The sequence below is a fragment of the Bactrocera dorsalis genome, chromosome 2, assembly GCF_023373825.1.
Source record: "Bactrocera dorsalis isolate Fly_Bdor chromosome 2, ASM2337382v1, whole genome shotgun sequence".
NCBI lineage: Eukaryota > Metazoa > Arthropoda > Insecta > Diptera > Tephritidae > Bactrocera > Bactrocera dorsalis.
The window spans coordinates 93,469,231-93,484,363 of record NC_064304.1 but is presented as its reverse complement, the minus strand read 5'-3'; the positions used below and the strand labels follow the sequence as shown (position 1 = coordinate 93,484,363).

Genomic DNA, 15,133 nt, shown 5'->3' with positions numbered 1-15,133 from the left:
TTTTTCTGTGTAAATGTCTGCTAAAAATCCAATTTTCAGTTTATTTCCTTCGTCCAAATTCTAAGTAAAGGTTTTAACTAAAAAACACATTTTTTCATTTTAAATGATCCTGTAAGGAGTTATGCAGCCATCGCGGGTGCATCTTTTTTCCGACGGGTTACCGGAAATAGTGTCGAAAGGGTCAAGCTTAAAATATTTTTTTTCATCAACTTCAGAATTTCTTTGTTAACAGTGTATGTTTGTAACAATAAAAAATTTTAATAAAATATTAATTTTTTACATGAGAAAGAAATTGTTGAAAAAAGGCTGTCTTTTATCTACGGAAACCCATGTAGCCCCTTATTGGTTTGTATCAGACGATATCGGCAGACACATTCTCCTTTAGTTTTGTACAGATATGTACATCTTACATATCGACCGAAAACTCCACTGCAAAATCACAGATGCCAAATGGGCGATTACACAGCTCTACAAAAACAAATGTTTTTTGTTGCTCTGGTTATCTTAGCAAATTTTTATGCTTTCAAGTGTCCAGCTTACAGCCTTTTTCAAAAAAAATTTGGACGTGCTCATGATTTTAAGATAATTACATATTTAATACTTTGAAAAATATCGACTTTTTTAGTAGTAAAGGTGTTGTTTTGGTGACATTTGTTGAAAATGTTCGAACATCGTATGGAAAAGCTGAAAGGTGGACTCTTTGTTAGTTCTGAAAAACGACAATTCATGAAAGATGTAGATCTCATTAACGTTATGATTGTTCCAAAAAGAGTGGTTTATTAAAGTTCATTTTTCTTTTGATAGTCGAAAATTCCCTAGGTGACCATTAAATCTTTTATAAGAGTGTACAGCTGCTGGCGTATGCCGATGATATTGATATTATCGGTCTCAACACCCGCGCCGTTAGTTCTGCTTTCTCCAGACTGAACAAGGAAGCAACGCAAATGAGTCTGGCAGTGAACGAGGGCAAGACGAAATATCTCCTGTCATCAAACAAACAGTCGTCGCACTCGCGACTTGGCACTCACGTCACTGTTGACAGTCATAACTTTGAAGTTGTAGATAATTTCGTCTATTTAGGAACCAGCATTAACACCACCAATAATGTCAGCCTGGAAATCCAACGCAGGATTACTCTTGCCAACAGGTGCTACTTCGGACTGACTGAGTAGGCAATTGATAAGTAAAGTACCCTCTCGAGGAACAAAGACCAAACTATATAAGTCACTCATAATCACCGTCCTGCTATATGGTGCAGAGGCCTGGACGATGACAACAACTGATGAGTCGACGTTGCGAGTTTTCGAGCGAAAAGTTCTGCGAAAGATTTATGGTCCTTTGCGTGTTGACCACGGCGAATATCGCATTCGATGGAACGATGAGCTGTACGAGATATACGACGACATTGACATAGTTCAGCGAATTAAAAGACAGCGGCTACGCTGGATAGGTCATGTTGTCCGGATGGATGAAAACACTCCAGCTCTGAAAGTATTCGACGCAGTACCCGCCGCGGGAAGCAGAGGAAGAGGAAGACCTCCACTCCGGTGGAAGGACCAAGTGGAGAAGGACTTGGCCTCGCTTGGAATATCCAATTGGCGCCACGTAGCGAAGAGAAGAAACGATTGGCGCGCTGTTGTTGACTCGGCTATAATCGCGTAAGCGGTGTCTACGCCAGTAAAGAAGAAGAAGAAGACCATTAAGCATCAAATTATGTTGACAAACTTTAGGCTTCTAAGAGTAAATTTGAGCAGAGTTAGACTAGCTGATCTTTAAAAATATATTATTAACTAAAAATGGTTAAAGATGAACTCAGAAAATTCGTTTAGTAAAGGTAATAGCTAAGCTATCGAAATTTGCCGCTCTGCTTACTTCAGAGCATCCCAATTTTTGTATACTAATATTCATACATGTATATTCGAGTATTCGAAAAAGTCTTTTCGTATTTCTTATCACATTTTAACTTATTTCATTTTATATTTATAATAATAAATAAATAAAGAAATATGTGCAATTTAGGTCGACCACTTTTAGCAGTTTTTCCGCCAGAGACATTTTTCCATCAGTGTAAAACTTTCATTATTGTAAATCCAAATTTCGAAACTTCCATTAACTATTGTTGTGCTACACGAATTGATACAGCATTGTCTTCGTAAACTTCACAAAAATCATTGGTGGCTTGCCTGGCATTCTTCCCTTTATTATACAAAAATTTTAAAATTTCTTTAATTAATTAATTTGTTTTTGGTAAAGTGAAGCTTAAAATCTCTCTGGAGATATACGACTGCAACGAGATCTATTGACAAAATACGAAACGTTCTTTAACTACCAGAAGTATGATTCTAAAAAAGTATATCAAAATTTCCATACAACTGTTTCGTAGCAATTAAACCCACTGACTCTGGAAACCATTTTCCGAAAAAACGCTTTTAAGGTGTGAAGAGGTCAGAACTTGTAATATGCAAAAAAACAAAATTATTGACACGTTATTCTTAATCTTAGATGAGTTTTATTTCAAATAAAAAAATAGAATTTTTTTATGATCACTAAGAAAAACTAGAAATACACTAATGCAATAATCTACTAGCTTCTGGTGCTGAACAGACAACCCATTTCGCTTAAACGAGCAAGTTTTGCCAACAATTTCTGCAGAATTCTACAATATGACGGCAGAGGGCAATGAACGCCACCACTATACAACAACAATTCAAATTTATTAGATACAAAACCGATACAGTTAGGTTCAAGCGCAAGTTCAAAGGACTCTTTGAGAAAATGCATACAAATAAAATGACAAAGTGTCAGGCGTCGTCTTACTGCTTTGGCTCGTTGGCTCATTTCTATGAAACAACACGCATACTACATACAAGTGGCTATGTAAATGTAGCGATGTGTAATCATCGAATGCAAGCAATGAACTCACCCATAATCATTGCCCCCATTGTCCCACCCATTGTGTTAGTGACGACATTAACGCCAGGGCGCACACGCTGCTTTCTTTGGTGGCGTGAAATTGTCTGGTGATATACCACCTTGTAACCAAAATGTGTGGAGACAAAGAGAAAAGAACGTGGGTTTTCTGCGAAATAATTGATATGCCTTTACGCAGCGTCTCCGTAGCCGCAGGAATTTAACGCAACTTTTAATATTTACACTCTATTACTGCAGCTAAGAGGAATTTCGCAACTAACTACGATTGTCTCATTATAAGCACTGACACATTGGTGACGTCATCAATTTCCGTTGATGTCAATGCAAAAAAAAAGTTGTAAAGGCAGTAGCTAAAAGTCATTTGGTTATTTGCCCTTATATACTAGTATATAATATATCGTAAGTATTTACTGAATTTGCATAAGCTTATCTGCTGGAATGGCTATTGATAGTCTTCATATTGGCGAGTGACGAATACTTCCCGTTGTTTGTGACGTCATTCACATATTCGTACCGAAATCAGTAATTTCGCAATTAGCAAAAATCGAAAAAATAAAAAACAAAAACAAAAAGTAATGAAGAGCTAAGTTCAGGTATAGCCGAACATTTCATACAGCTCCAACTTGCCAGAACCACGGCTAGGGCAATACCTTCATGTACATAGACATGTTATTTATATGACGGATGAAGAGGAGGAGAATATTTCAAATTTTTTGAATACTAATGATAGCGATGATGATGATGGTCGAAGAGAACTTAAATTTGGAGGTTACATGAATAGATACACAGTGAGCAATCGGACTTGGGAGATGATAATGCTCATCCCTTTTCGAAGAATATATAAACGAGGAGGTATATACATATGTATGTATATACCCTGAAGAAAGCAGATTTGATTTGTCAAATACGGCTATTGAAGGTAATCGTGGAGAAAAATATTGTGGTCACGGAAGGAACAATCAAACTGTATGGTGGACAAACTGAAAAACGGCGATCGGAACTGGCATTGCACCATACGCATAGACAATTAACGTCATTATGCACGGAAAGTTTTGGATCTAGAAACGATGCCTTCATACGCGTCTCTAGTGATGAATAGAAAGGCATTGAGCTATTAAGCCGTTTTATACGCTTTGACGATACACGGACTCGTGCTGAGAGACTACGATACGAAAAATTAGCGATACCATTCATCGCAGGTAAAAGCATTAATAGTTGATGCGCAGTTATCTTTCACAAAAAACCGATGCAGTTTCTCTAAGCCTAGAAAAAATGGCTTAAAAATTGTTTGGCTTGTTGACGCAAAAACCAGCTATCCACTTGAAGGCGAAGTAAATTTGGGTGGACAGCCTAATGAACAGCGTCGCCTGGTATTGCCCGCAATCTCGTTATGCGATTCTGCAACCGATATTTGTACAGAGGGGTGAATATCACGATGGACAACTTTTTCACAAGCTTTGACTTGGCGGAAGATTTGCTTTTACGGAATACCACCTCGGTGCGCACAATAAGAGGCAATAAGCCGCAACTGTCAGAACTATTTACAATGTAACCTCTGAAAAAGCAAGCGGAGAAAAAGTGGTGTGTTTGAATCAGTGCCTAAAAGTCAATGCATTTAGTAAGCTTAACAACACATTCGAAGAAAAACATGCTAGTGCTTTCAACTGCTCATGCCAGCGAATATATAAATCATGTAATGAAAAAACCACAAGTCATACATGATTATATTGAGCATAAAGGTGATTTTGATACTTTTGACGAAATGCTATGTGGATTCTCTGGCAAGTTATTTTTTTTTTAATAATTTTCTATGCAGCTAGCGCAAAAGCAATTACAAAACCGATGCAAAATAAAAACTAATTCTTCAATTAAAATTACAGTGGACTCTTTTCGTGCCACATATCAACACTTTGAAACGGCGGTGTGAAAACTGCTAAGATCGATAATAAAACAACAGCATTTTGTGATCATTGACATGACTCTAAAAGTGTCATTTATCGCCTTTTTTATAAATTTTCCCCAATAACTCCAGACTTCTGGCCATAAACTACTAAAAGGATAAAGTAAACATTTTTATAATTTTTTATTTTTATTTTATTTATTTATTTTTATTTATTTTAATAAATATTGCCTAAAAAAAATTTATAAAAAAGACGATAAATGACACTTTTTTGAATAAAAACAAAAAAACAAATAGAAATTGTAATTCTTAATTTTTCTAAATTTGTTTCATCAAAATCGGACAAGTGGTTCGCGAAAAAATTTAAAAGGTCATACAAAAAAACTAACACATACGAACGCCAAACCCTTTGAGGGTTTTACTACGAGTATACTGACCTAGTACCATCACCCTGACTTGGACTATCTCACCCCCCGGATTAGCTGTGGTACTGTGTTATTTAACCTAAGATGGGTAAGACTAAATTAGTTATTGAAGCTAATCATCAGGCTGGACAATTTTACATGGTATGTGATTGAGCTCGAAAAAACAATGAATCGATAAAGCCCCTTGTGCTTCAGGAATATATTTATTTTGTGCTTGATTTTAGCGTTTCTTTATATCACATGTATAAACATTTAGGGGAGTTTCATTAAATTATTGAATTTGAAGAAATAAATTATTAATATTATGAATTTCATATGATTAGCACTCGTAACTCGCTATTCAAACACGGCGGCGAAGAGCTGGTAAGGTGCATTCATCAGCTTCTTTGCAAAATATGGTCGGATGAAAGTATGCCCAACGATTGGAATTTAAGTATGCTATGCCCAATCCATAAAAAAGGAGACCCCACAATCTGCGCCAACTACCGTGGGATAAGCCTCCTCAACATCGCATATAAGGTTCTGTCGAGCGTATTGTGTGAAAGGTTAAAGCCCACCGTCAACAAACTGATTGGACCTTATCAGTGTGGTTTTAGACCTGGAAAATCAAGAACCGACCAGGTATTCACCATGCGCCAAATTTTGGAAAAGACCCGTGAAAGGAGAATCGACACACACCACCTCTTCGTCGATTTCAAAGCTGCTTTCGACAGCACGAAAAGGAGCTGCCTTTATGCCGCGATGTCTGAATTTGGTATCCCCGCAAAACTAATACGGCTGGGTAAGCTGACGTTGAGCAGCACCAAAAGCTCCGTCAAGATCGGGAAGGACCTCTCCGAGCCGTTCGATACCGAAGGAGGTTTCAGACAAGCCAAACTCATAATTCCCGTCCTGCTATATGGTGCAGAGGCTTGGACGATGACAACAACCGATGAGTCGACGTTGCGAGTTTTCGAGAGAAAAGTTCTGCGAAAGATTTATGGTCCTTTGCGCGTTGGCCACGGCGAATATCGCATTCAATGGAACGATGAGCTGTACGAGATATACGGCGACATTGACATAGTTCAGCGAATTAAAAGACAGCGGCTACGCTGGCTAGGTGATGTTGTCCGGATGGACGAAAACACTCCAGCTCTGAAAGTATTCGACGCAGTACCCGCCGCGGGAAGCAGAGGAAGAGGAAGACCTCCACTCCGTTGGAAGGACCAAGTGGAGAAGAACCTGGCTTCGCTTGGAATATTCAATTGGCGCCACGTAGCGAAGAGAAGAAACGACTGCCGCGCTGTTGTTGACTCGGCTATAATCGCGTAAGCGATTCGAGTCTACGCCAGTAAAGAAGAAGAAGAAGTACTCGTAATTGCCATTTTAACACCTACATACATGTATTATGTTACTATATTAGCTTGCTTTTCTATTTGGTCATGATGATATTTATCAAATGGGGAGATAAGCAATCATATTATGATAACGGTATCGTGCTATTATTAGTTTCATTCATTTTTAATTCATTTATTATGCTAAGCGCGTATGTGTGGGTGCAAATTAAATAAATCAATACATAAGTATATAATTATATGTATATCTATATATCGGGTTCTCCAATAGGGATGATATGAGTTCAAAGTGTCGTTTCGCCATTTTCAATATAATATGTAATTTTTTACACTTTATTCAGTAATGTTTACAATTTCACCAAGGAAAGATATACGCAAGAATAACGCTTACAAACTATTCAATTTTTCAATAATTTAGAAAAACATCTTCTTCAATGAGGCTCATTTTCATTTGAGTGGCGCGATAAATAAACAAAACTGTCAATTTTGGTGCCAAGAATACCACAAATTCTTTCGTAATGAAGCTGATGTCACTGATTACCGGCAATGGAGAGCGGTATAGATCGATGATAACCAACCGTTCTAGTCATGACTTAATTTAGTGGAAAAAGTACTTAAAAATTGGGTTCATTGAATTCGTTCCTGCAAAAGAAGTCGTGGAGGCCATTTGAATAATGTTATATTCAGAACTTAATTGCATCGATTGTATTTATTTCACATTAAATATAAAATATTTTAATTTCCTTAATAATGATATTATTCTCTTTAAAGAACCCTGTAAATAAACCTGAACATTTTTCAACATGTATTAGATGTTTAGCTATGTAGGCAGGCTTCGAGGAAATACGCAGTTTTAGTGCACTTTCCGCCAACACTGTAATAAGCGTGGCACGTGGCTATCATTGTTGATTTTATTTGCTGTCATTAAGACTTTAAAATTATTTGTTTGAAGCAATTGCTGTAAACTATGTAAAGAATATAAAACCACGGTCAAAAGATAAAAAAGTAAAAAGTAGTACTGGATTGGTGTTACACAGCTATTGTTAGACTAATTCTGCTCTGTGTATAATGGGGCCTTTAAGAACAACTCCAACGGCGGCTCTTGAACTGGTACTAAACTTGCCACATATAACACATCTTCGCTGAAAACTGTGACTTTACATATAGAACATTCGGGTATAGCTCGGTCGGTAATGGCGGCTGGCCAAACACCAGGTTCAAAGTAAACATAGAATAAGATGGCTGGCGTAAAGCTATGTTAGTTACGCGTGATACTCTAAACATCTATACTGATGGTTCGCAAATGGAGTTAATGTGGGAATATACTGTCCAGAATAATGCATAAAGTAACTTTTTAAGCTGCCGGACTACTGGAGAACATTTCAAGCTGAGGTCTTTGCAGTTGCGAAAGCAGCGGAGCTGGCCTACAGGCAATTCCAGAGGCAACATCTGCGTAGACTGCCAAGTAGCCATCAAGGCAGTAACCTCGTCCGTATATCTGACAGAAGTGTCAACATTGGTAAACCGATGCATTATCTATATGACGATAGAAGAACAAAACTGGTTTGGTTTACGAAAAAACATAAAATACCATTTTGTAGAGCACTCAATTTCCTACTAAATCTATGAAATGAAAATTTTTTTCGGATGGTTGGAAGCGAGATAAAAGACAAAAAGGAAAAAGAGCGGCCCATTAGGCATAGGACATTTCTGTTACTTTTAAGGTTATGCTTGGAGAGCCTTGCTTAGAAGTGCTCATCAAAATTTATGAAAAATTAAAAAAATAGTAATTTTGGACGCTTTTGGCCTATCTAAATTGGATTTTTGATCATACGAGTACAGATCGTATTGTAATCATTCGAGTAAATTAGAAAGCGATTGAGCTGTGTCGCTACTATTTAGAAAGCTGTAATTTAAAAACTATTTGAGATATTGATTTAAGTAGTTTCTTATTTTGCTATGTACATAGTCTTTCAAAGCGTAATATTCATACTTACATATATTAGATTCCTTAAGACGGCGTTGTGTATTCATTCGTTGTTAGTTAAGACTTTAAATTGTAAAACTAGTTGATATACATAATATGTACATATATATTTATTTATCTAATGTGTAGCGGGAGCAGTAGGTATGTACATTTATTAAATACAATGCCAATAAGTCTGTTTAATTATTTATTAAATTTAAGTTGTTCTTTCATTTACGCAATATTTGTATGAAGTATTTATTTATATATTTTTGGTTTCTTATTTCAGTTAAATTCATACACCATCACTATATGTATTATATATATACATAAATATTAAAATTAAATTTGGTTTGTACACACACAATTAAATACATACATACGCATGTGTAAATATTTATTTGGAATTGGTTTTTGCGTATATACTTGTATTCAGTTGATATCCACCTTCAGTTTTAAATTTCTGTTTAATTTATTTTTAGAAGATATCACTTTCGAAGAGCTTGTAAACTTTGTCTCATTACAGCTAATTTTTGCGATTTATTTTTTTGGTTTTTGAGAGAATTGCTTTTAATGCGAAAACATCGTTAGATTTATATTAAATGTCAATTATTCAATTTCGTAGTAATTTCGAAGGGCTAAAAGCATACTCTAGCAAGGCTTTAGATTGAAAAATGTTGCAAAAGAATTCTAGTCTCATTATTCGGGGAAAGGCTGAAAGGACTACAATCCTACAATCATATTTGACATCTAATCAAGTTAACTTATATCATACATAGGTATATATCATATGTAGACCTATCCCACGTCCGAAAAAATTATGCTAAAAACAAACTAATTAACTCAAAAGAGATATATGTATGTGATAAAAACTCTAACAAGGGGGCTCAATTTAATTTAATATTGGGTATACAGGAAAAGAACAAAGACAGTATCAGAAAACAGCACATTAGAGATATGAGGTTTAAAACAAGACCTAAACCAATTTAATTTACATTCTGCGCTAAGAAACATTATCTAAGAAGAATGTTCTTAGATATCCCTACGAGTATTTAAAGTAAAAAAAGATGAAAGTAATTATGCGTATATGATGGCCAGACTGACTGCATTTACCTTTTCAAGTATTTATAAATGGTAATCTATTTCGAGGTTCCCTACCTTTGTTTTTAAGAAAAAACACGAAAGAACATTCTTCGGCATTTATTTTTTGAAGACTATCTGTTTGAAATGTTGGTCGCAGTTACGTCTCAGATGGTCCATCCGTTGAGTCCGATTTTCGGTGACTGGTTCGACTGGTAACTGACGAATGACACACGTGATGTTTCACGCCTTGTCCTGAATCGAAGCGCATTGAATTTAGATATCCCCATAGGAAAAAGTTCAACAATGTGATATCGTGGTGGTCAATCAACCGGCCCAAAACGTGAAATTATCTGCTCGCCGAATTGTTCTCTCAATAAATCCATTGATTGATCCGATGTGGCGCCGTCTTGTTGAAACAAAATTTTGTCGATATTACGAGCTTCAATTTCAGGCATCAAATAGTCGGTTATCATGGCGCGCTAACGCTCTCAATTGACAGTTATTGTCTCACCGGCATCATTTTTGAATAAAAATAGACCGATAATCCTACCGGCCCACAAACCCCTACAAACCAAATCGTTTATTTTTTTGGACAAACTGACAGCTCTTGAATCTCTTCAGATAGCTTTTCTTGGCTCGAAATTATTTACAGCAAGTTGGGTTGATATAGCTTTAGATGCTTGTGAGATATTTACATTAAAGCTATTAGGGGCGGGGCCATGCCCAATTTTTGAAAATTTGTCGCACACAGATGTCTTCACTTTTGCGATCCCCACATATACCTAACTCTTTATTAAAAATATTTGTAAAAAATATAAATTTTTCGAAAATTTCACACTGAGACGATCCCTTAAGTTTTAGATAATATAAACAACCGTTAGGTGTTGGAAAACCACATGTTGCGAGGGTATATGAATTAATATCCATGTTTGGGGTAATTTAAAAATTAACTATTTATGTGTTCCATTAATTAAAGCCAAAGGGCATAATTTGTTTGTGCTGTTTCAAATCTGCCATATTATTTAACAAGTGATTTGTTGGTCAAAGTGTTTTCGAAAAATAAAAGGATTAAATTTCAATCGAAGGAAAGGCTTGTTACAATACTAAAAATGTAATAAATAAGTACAAAAAAACTAAGAAACTGGAAAAATAAAGGTTAGCCTGAGTGCACTAAAATTCGGTCTTTCAAGTGAGAGATAATAAAAAGAAATAAAGCAGCGCTATGAGAAAGTACATCCATAGTATACGAGTATATTGTCACCTAAAACGCAAACCAACATATCATCAAAAACAAAAAAAAAACGAAATTTGCTATTTTTTTGCTTACAATTCACTACATCATATTACATATGTATGTGTATGTAGCATAAAGTTTTCAGCTTTCACTGTCTGATATAACCAATATATAACCATTTTATAACCGAAACTCAAATTTTGTTTAAATATGAGTGGTTTTTATCATATCGTTTTTCCTGCCTGTAATCTTATGAAAGTGATGTTACGTTATTTTGCATTTTAGGTGACGATATGTCTATTATACATATAATTTTTACTACTGAAAAATATAATACTATTAAATATGTCTACTTTTATGACATGTATGCACAAGGGGATACCATTTCAAGTGGTACTATGTTGAGTGAGAAATTATATCAATTCAATTTCATTAAGCAACCCTAAAATTAACTTAAATAAACGATATAATGTCAACTCGCAAGTCGGTGCATTAGGGTTAATACTCTTCGCTGGTTTTGATTTTTATTCCATTTTACCCATTTTTACACTCTATGAGGTTTGCGATTTATGGACTTTAAACATATCAAGATTGTGGTCACGCCCACTTTTTGGAAATATCTCAAACAAATTTAACAGAATTTCGTGTGTGTGATAATAGTCCGATGCCGTTTCAATCAAAACTTATTAAAATATTTTAATTCTTATTCAAGTTATCGCTTGCGCGGACGAAAAATTCAATTGGTCTCTTAACTATGATCAATTTGATATACATATGTACATTACGCTATATCGAACTCGATTAGGTTTAGGTTTTACAACTAACCGTTAAGTGTACAAAATTATTATACTATGTGCAACAAGTAGTACGATTATCAGTAATAGTATGATTATCAATTTCAAGTGAAAGATCAAAAAGTACAATATTTATTAAAAACAAACTGTTTCATCGTTTATCAAATATGCAAAACTTGTTAAATTAAAGAGATATGCATTCGTTTATCTATACATTCACTATTGTTTAACCGCAACTAAGTCCAAGTAAATGCAATGTTTTCACAATTTGCAAATATACATTAATTTGTAAACACTTTTGACTAGTGTGAATACTATTTCACGTTTCATAAACCGTTATATAGACGTTTATGCGTTTTGATGCGCGCGTAACTGGTCGTCTTCACTTCTCATTACAGCGCTTTTATACACTATCCGCAACGTTTGTACATACAAGTATGTATGTATGCGTGTAAGTGCGTTGATTCGTTAACGGAATGGGCTTTTGTCGGCGCCAAATGACGGTTTTAAACTACTTAGACGTTGTGCTGGGGTTAATGCAACCGAGACGATACGAGTGGAGCTGAGGCTCGTTGCTGACTGACACAATGTTGAAGGTGATGGCAACTGAATTGGCTTTGTAAGTATAACTTACACCTATGTGTGTGTGTGTGGTAGAATTTCACGGGCTGCCTGCGATAAGGACACAGATGTTGAGGATAAACTGGCGCAAATATTCGTCGCAGTGTGCGTTTGTGTTGCCACTATTTTTTGACAAACGCAGAGCAATAATGGCGAGTTGTGAGCGCGGCAGTTAGAGAGAGCGGTAGCTGTGTGTTGAGTTCGCAGAAATATTAAATAGAGGGAAATCATTTATGCTACGTTATTGGTATGCTTAAGGAGAGAGGTCAGATTTTTTTGATTAAAAAGCTTTAAACGTTGTTTGTTATTATTGAAAAAAATAAACGAAAAGTGGAAAGGTGAAATATTTTATATATGTATATATATTTTTTTGTTTCTGGTTTTGTGTTTTAAGTTCTTTTTTAATTTTTTTCATTTTTTAGTTTTTTTTTCTACTCGAATTCCTCTTCCTTTTTCCTTTTTTTATTAATTTTTTTTTTGTTTTTTAATTCAGCTTGTTGTTTTCTTATTTGTTTGTTATTAGCCACGTTAATTTTTTTTTATTTTTATTTATTTTCACATATTTCTTCTTCTTCCTAATTGCACCTTCAATCATTATGCTTTCATTATGTCCTTAAACGCTTTTCTCACTATCCTATTTCTAATTTTGTGCTCTTCGCATGCGTTGCTCGCACAACGCTCTCGACACCACTCGCTTGCTCGCATACCCCTCTAAACAAGGCTCGTATTTGCAACTTGCGACACATCAACTCATCAACATATATGTAAGTAGATATTTTCAGCTTTCTACTTTTTTTTATATAATTATGTACCGTTATCGCCATTACTACAACGTTATGACTATTTCCTATAATAATATTGTATTTGAAATTTCTTAATTTTATTAAACCTTTGTTTTTTTTTTGAAAATTAAGCTTTTTGGCTCACATTGATTTGCATTTTCTACACACGTTTCTTTTTTGCGTTCACTCCACCATACATTTTCGTATCTCCTTCGTCAGTATCTTTGTGTCTAAGTCGTAGGGAAAAAATATTTCATGGACACGTTTGAAGCGTATGTATGTAGGTATGGCACATTTTTATGGAAAAATGTGTTTCCAACTTAAATTAAGTATTATTTTTTTATTTATTTGAATGCTGTGTGACTTGTGTGTACAGAGAATTTAATTAACACCGTTATTTGTTTGCCTTTGGTTTGCTTTCGCTTATATATTCACTACGTATACATATTTATATATGTTTTGAAAGTTGGGGGTGAGGGAATTTCATTTGTGTGTGTGTAAAACGGCTACGTCACAGATTTCACCAACAATTTAAGCACTGCATCACAAATTCGTATACATATGTATGTATTGAAAGCCAAAACGAGCATATATTTCCTTAAACAATTAAATCATATTTATAATATTTTTCATTAAATCACTTTTTCATAATTTTCCGTTAGAATTTCTCACTTTTTCAGCGCTTTTCTGCACTTTTTCCACAAAGTTCATCAACTTTATATGTGTATGTGTGTTCGTGTAGCTCCTCTTTGTGTGTTTGTGTATGTGTTTATACACATATGTATAAGTATTTAAGTACATATGTATATCCGTACGTATATGTAGTGAGCAGTTGCTCCTGTGTGTTCCTTGGTAGTTAATTCCTCAAAACGCTGAACGAGCGCACAACGACGACGACGACACCACTACACGACAACGACTACTGCGCGTCGACTCTTCATTGCCTGGCTATTTGAGCTGTTGGTCGTCGTTAGCTTTCGCCGACTTTAATATTCCTGAATTGGGAGCCACACATATACGCATGTATGCCATGCTTGTGTGTGTGTGTTGTGTGAAAGGTGAGCCGAACATGCCGTGGTGAGTAGATGCGCGAGCATAAAAGCAGCTGTTCGCTGTGCTTTTCTACTCAATTTGAGTTCCCTCACCCCACGCGTTACTTCAACTTTCCGCTACTTCACAGGCGCTGACACAGCACACACACATCCATATATAGACTGTGGGTGGCACTTTGGCATTGGCGCTCTCTGCGGCCATTGTGCCTGCGCCTGCCGGTGCTCAGGTGTGAGTGGGAACCTGCGCAATATAACTACAGCTGCGCCCATGCTCAGCGAAATGCCGTCACTCCACTTCATTGTGCTTCACTCGCCACAAAAGTGAAGCGTTGCACTTGTATGTGTGTGTATATGAAATAGCCACATATATATGTATGTATGTATGTGTAGCATAAAGCAGCTGTGGTATAGGCGGTGAAAATGGCCACTTTGTGCATGTTTATCGCTTACCGTAACACCTTTAGCTTGTTGTTGCTGTTGCATTATACACTTTGTCCACATTTTTCCATTTTCCCCTTTGAACACTCGCCTAATTATTAAATTCTCACCTCGCTGCCCGCGCCACCGTGTGCTTGTGAATATTTGCATGCATGGTGTTGTTGTCGTTGTTTGTTGGTAAACCGCATTAAGTGTTCAAAATAATACGCAACGCTCGTCTTTTTTATTGTTTTTGTTTTGCTTTGTTTTGTATGAACGCGCCCAACGTGTCGCGCCCCAAAATATATTTTCGCCTTATATTTTTACATTTTGATACACTAAGTTGTTATTATTGGTTACTATTGTCTATGCCCAAGGAGTTCCTATTTATAATTATTCTGCTGAATTTCAAGTGCATCCATCATTCAAACGTCATATTTTGTGCTTTGCTTTTTTGTATTTTTCTATTCCAAATCATTTCAAGTGTTAAGCTCATGGCGCGGCAACTGCTGTTAATAGCTTCGCTAAAACTATGGTACATGTGCAGGCATATGTAGATGCGCGAGGACTCAGCAAATGTAAACATGGAATTTA

The 15,133-nt window shown here is 35.8% G+C and overlaps 1 protein-coding gene across 13 annotated transcripts in view; it reads right to left on the bottom strand.

The window, feature by feature from the left end:
• LOC105230845 (uncharacterized) overlaps positions 1-14,062 on the bottom strand; it is a 106,400-nt gene extending 92,338 nt beyond the window's left edge. For 4 of the 13 annotated variants that reach the window (XR_007421855.1, XM_049449747.1, XM_049449748.1 and 1 more), the window contains exons 1-2: positions 13,712-14,058; positions 8,588-8,864 (exon numbers count right to left, since the gene is read on the bottom strand). The gene's annotated coding sequence lies outside the window, so the exon portion shown is untranslated. Of the gene's footprint in view, positions 1-8,587; positions 8,865-13,711 lie in introns of all 13 variants that reach the window. The other 9 variants (XM_049449740.1, XM_049449745.1, XM_049449746.1 and 6 more) reach the window with 7 other exon arrangements.
• Positions 14,063-15,133: the final 1,071 nt, after the last annotated feature.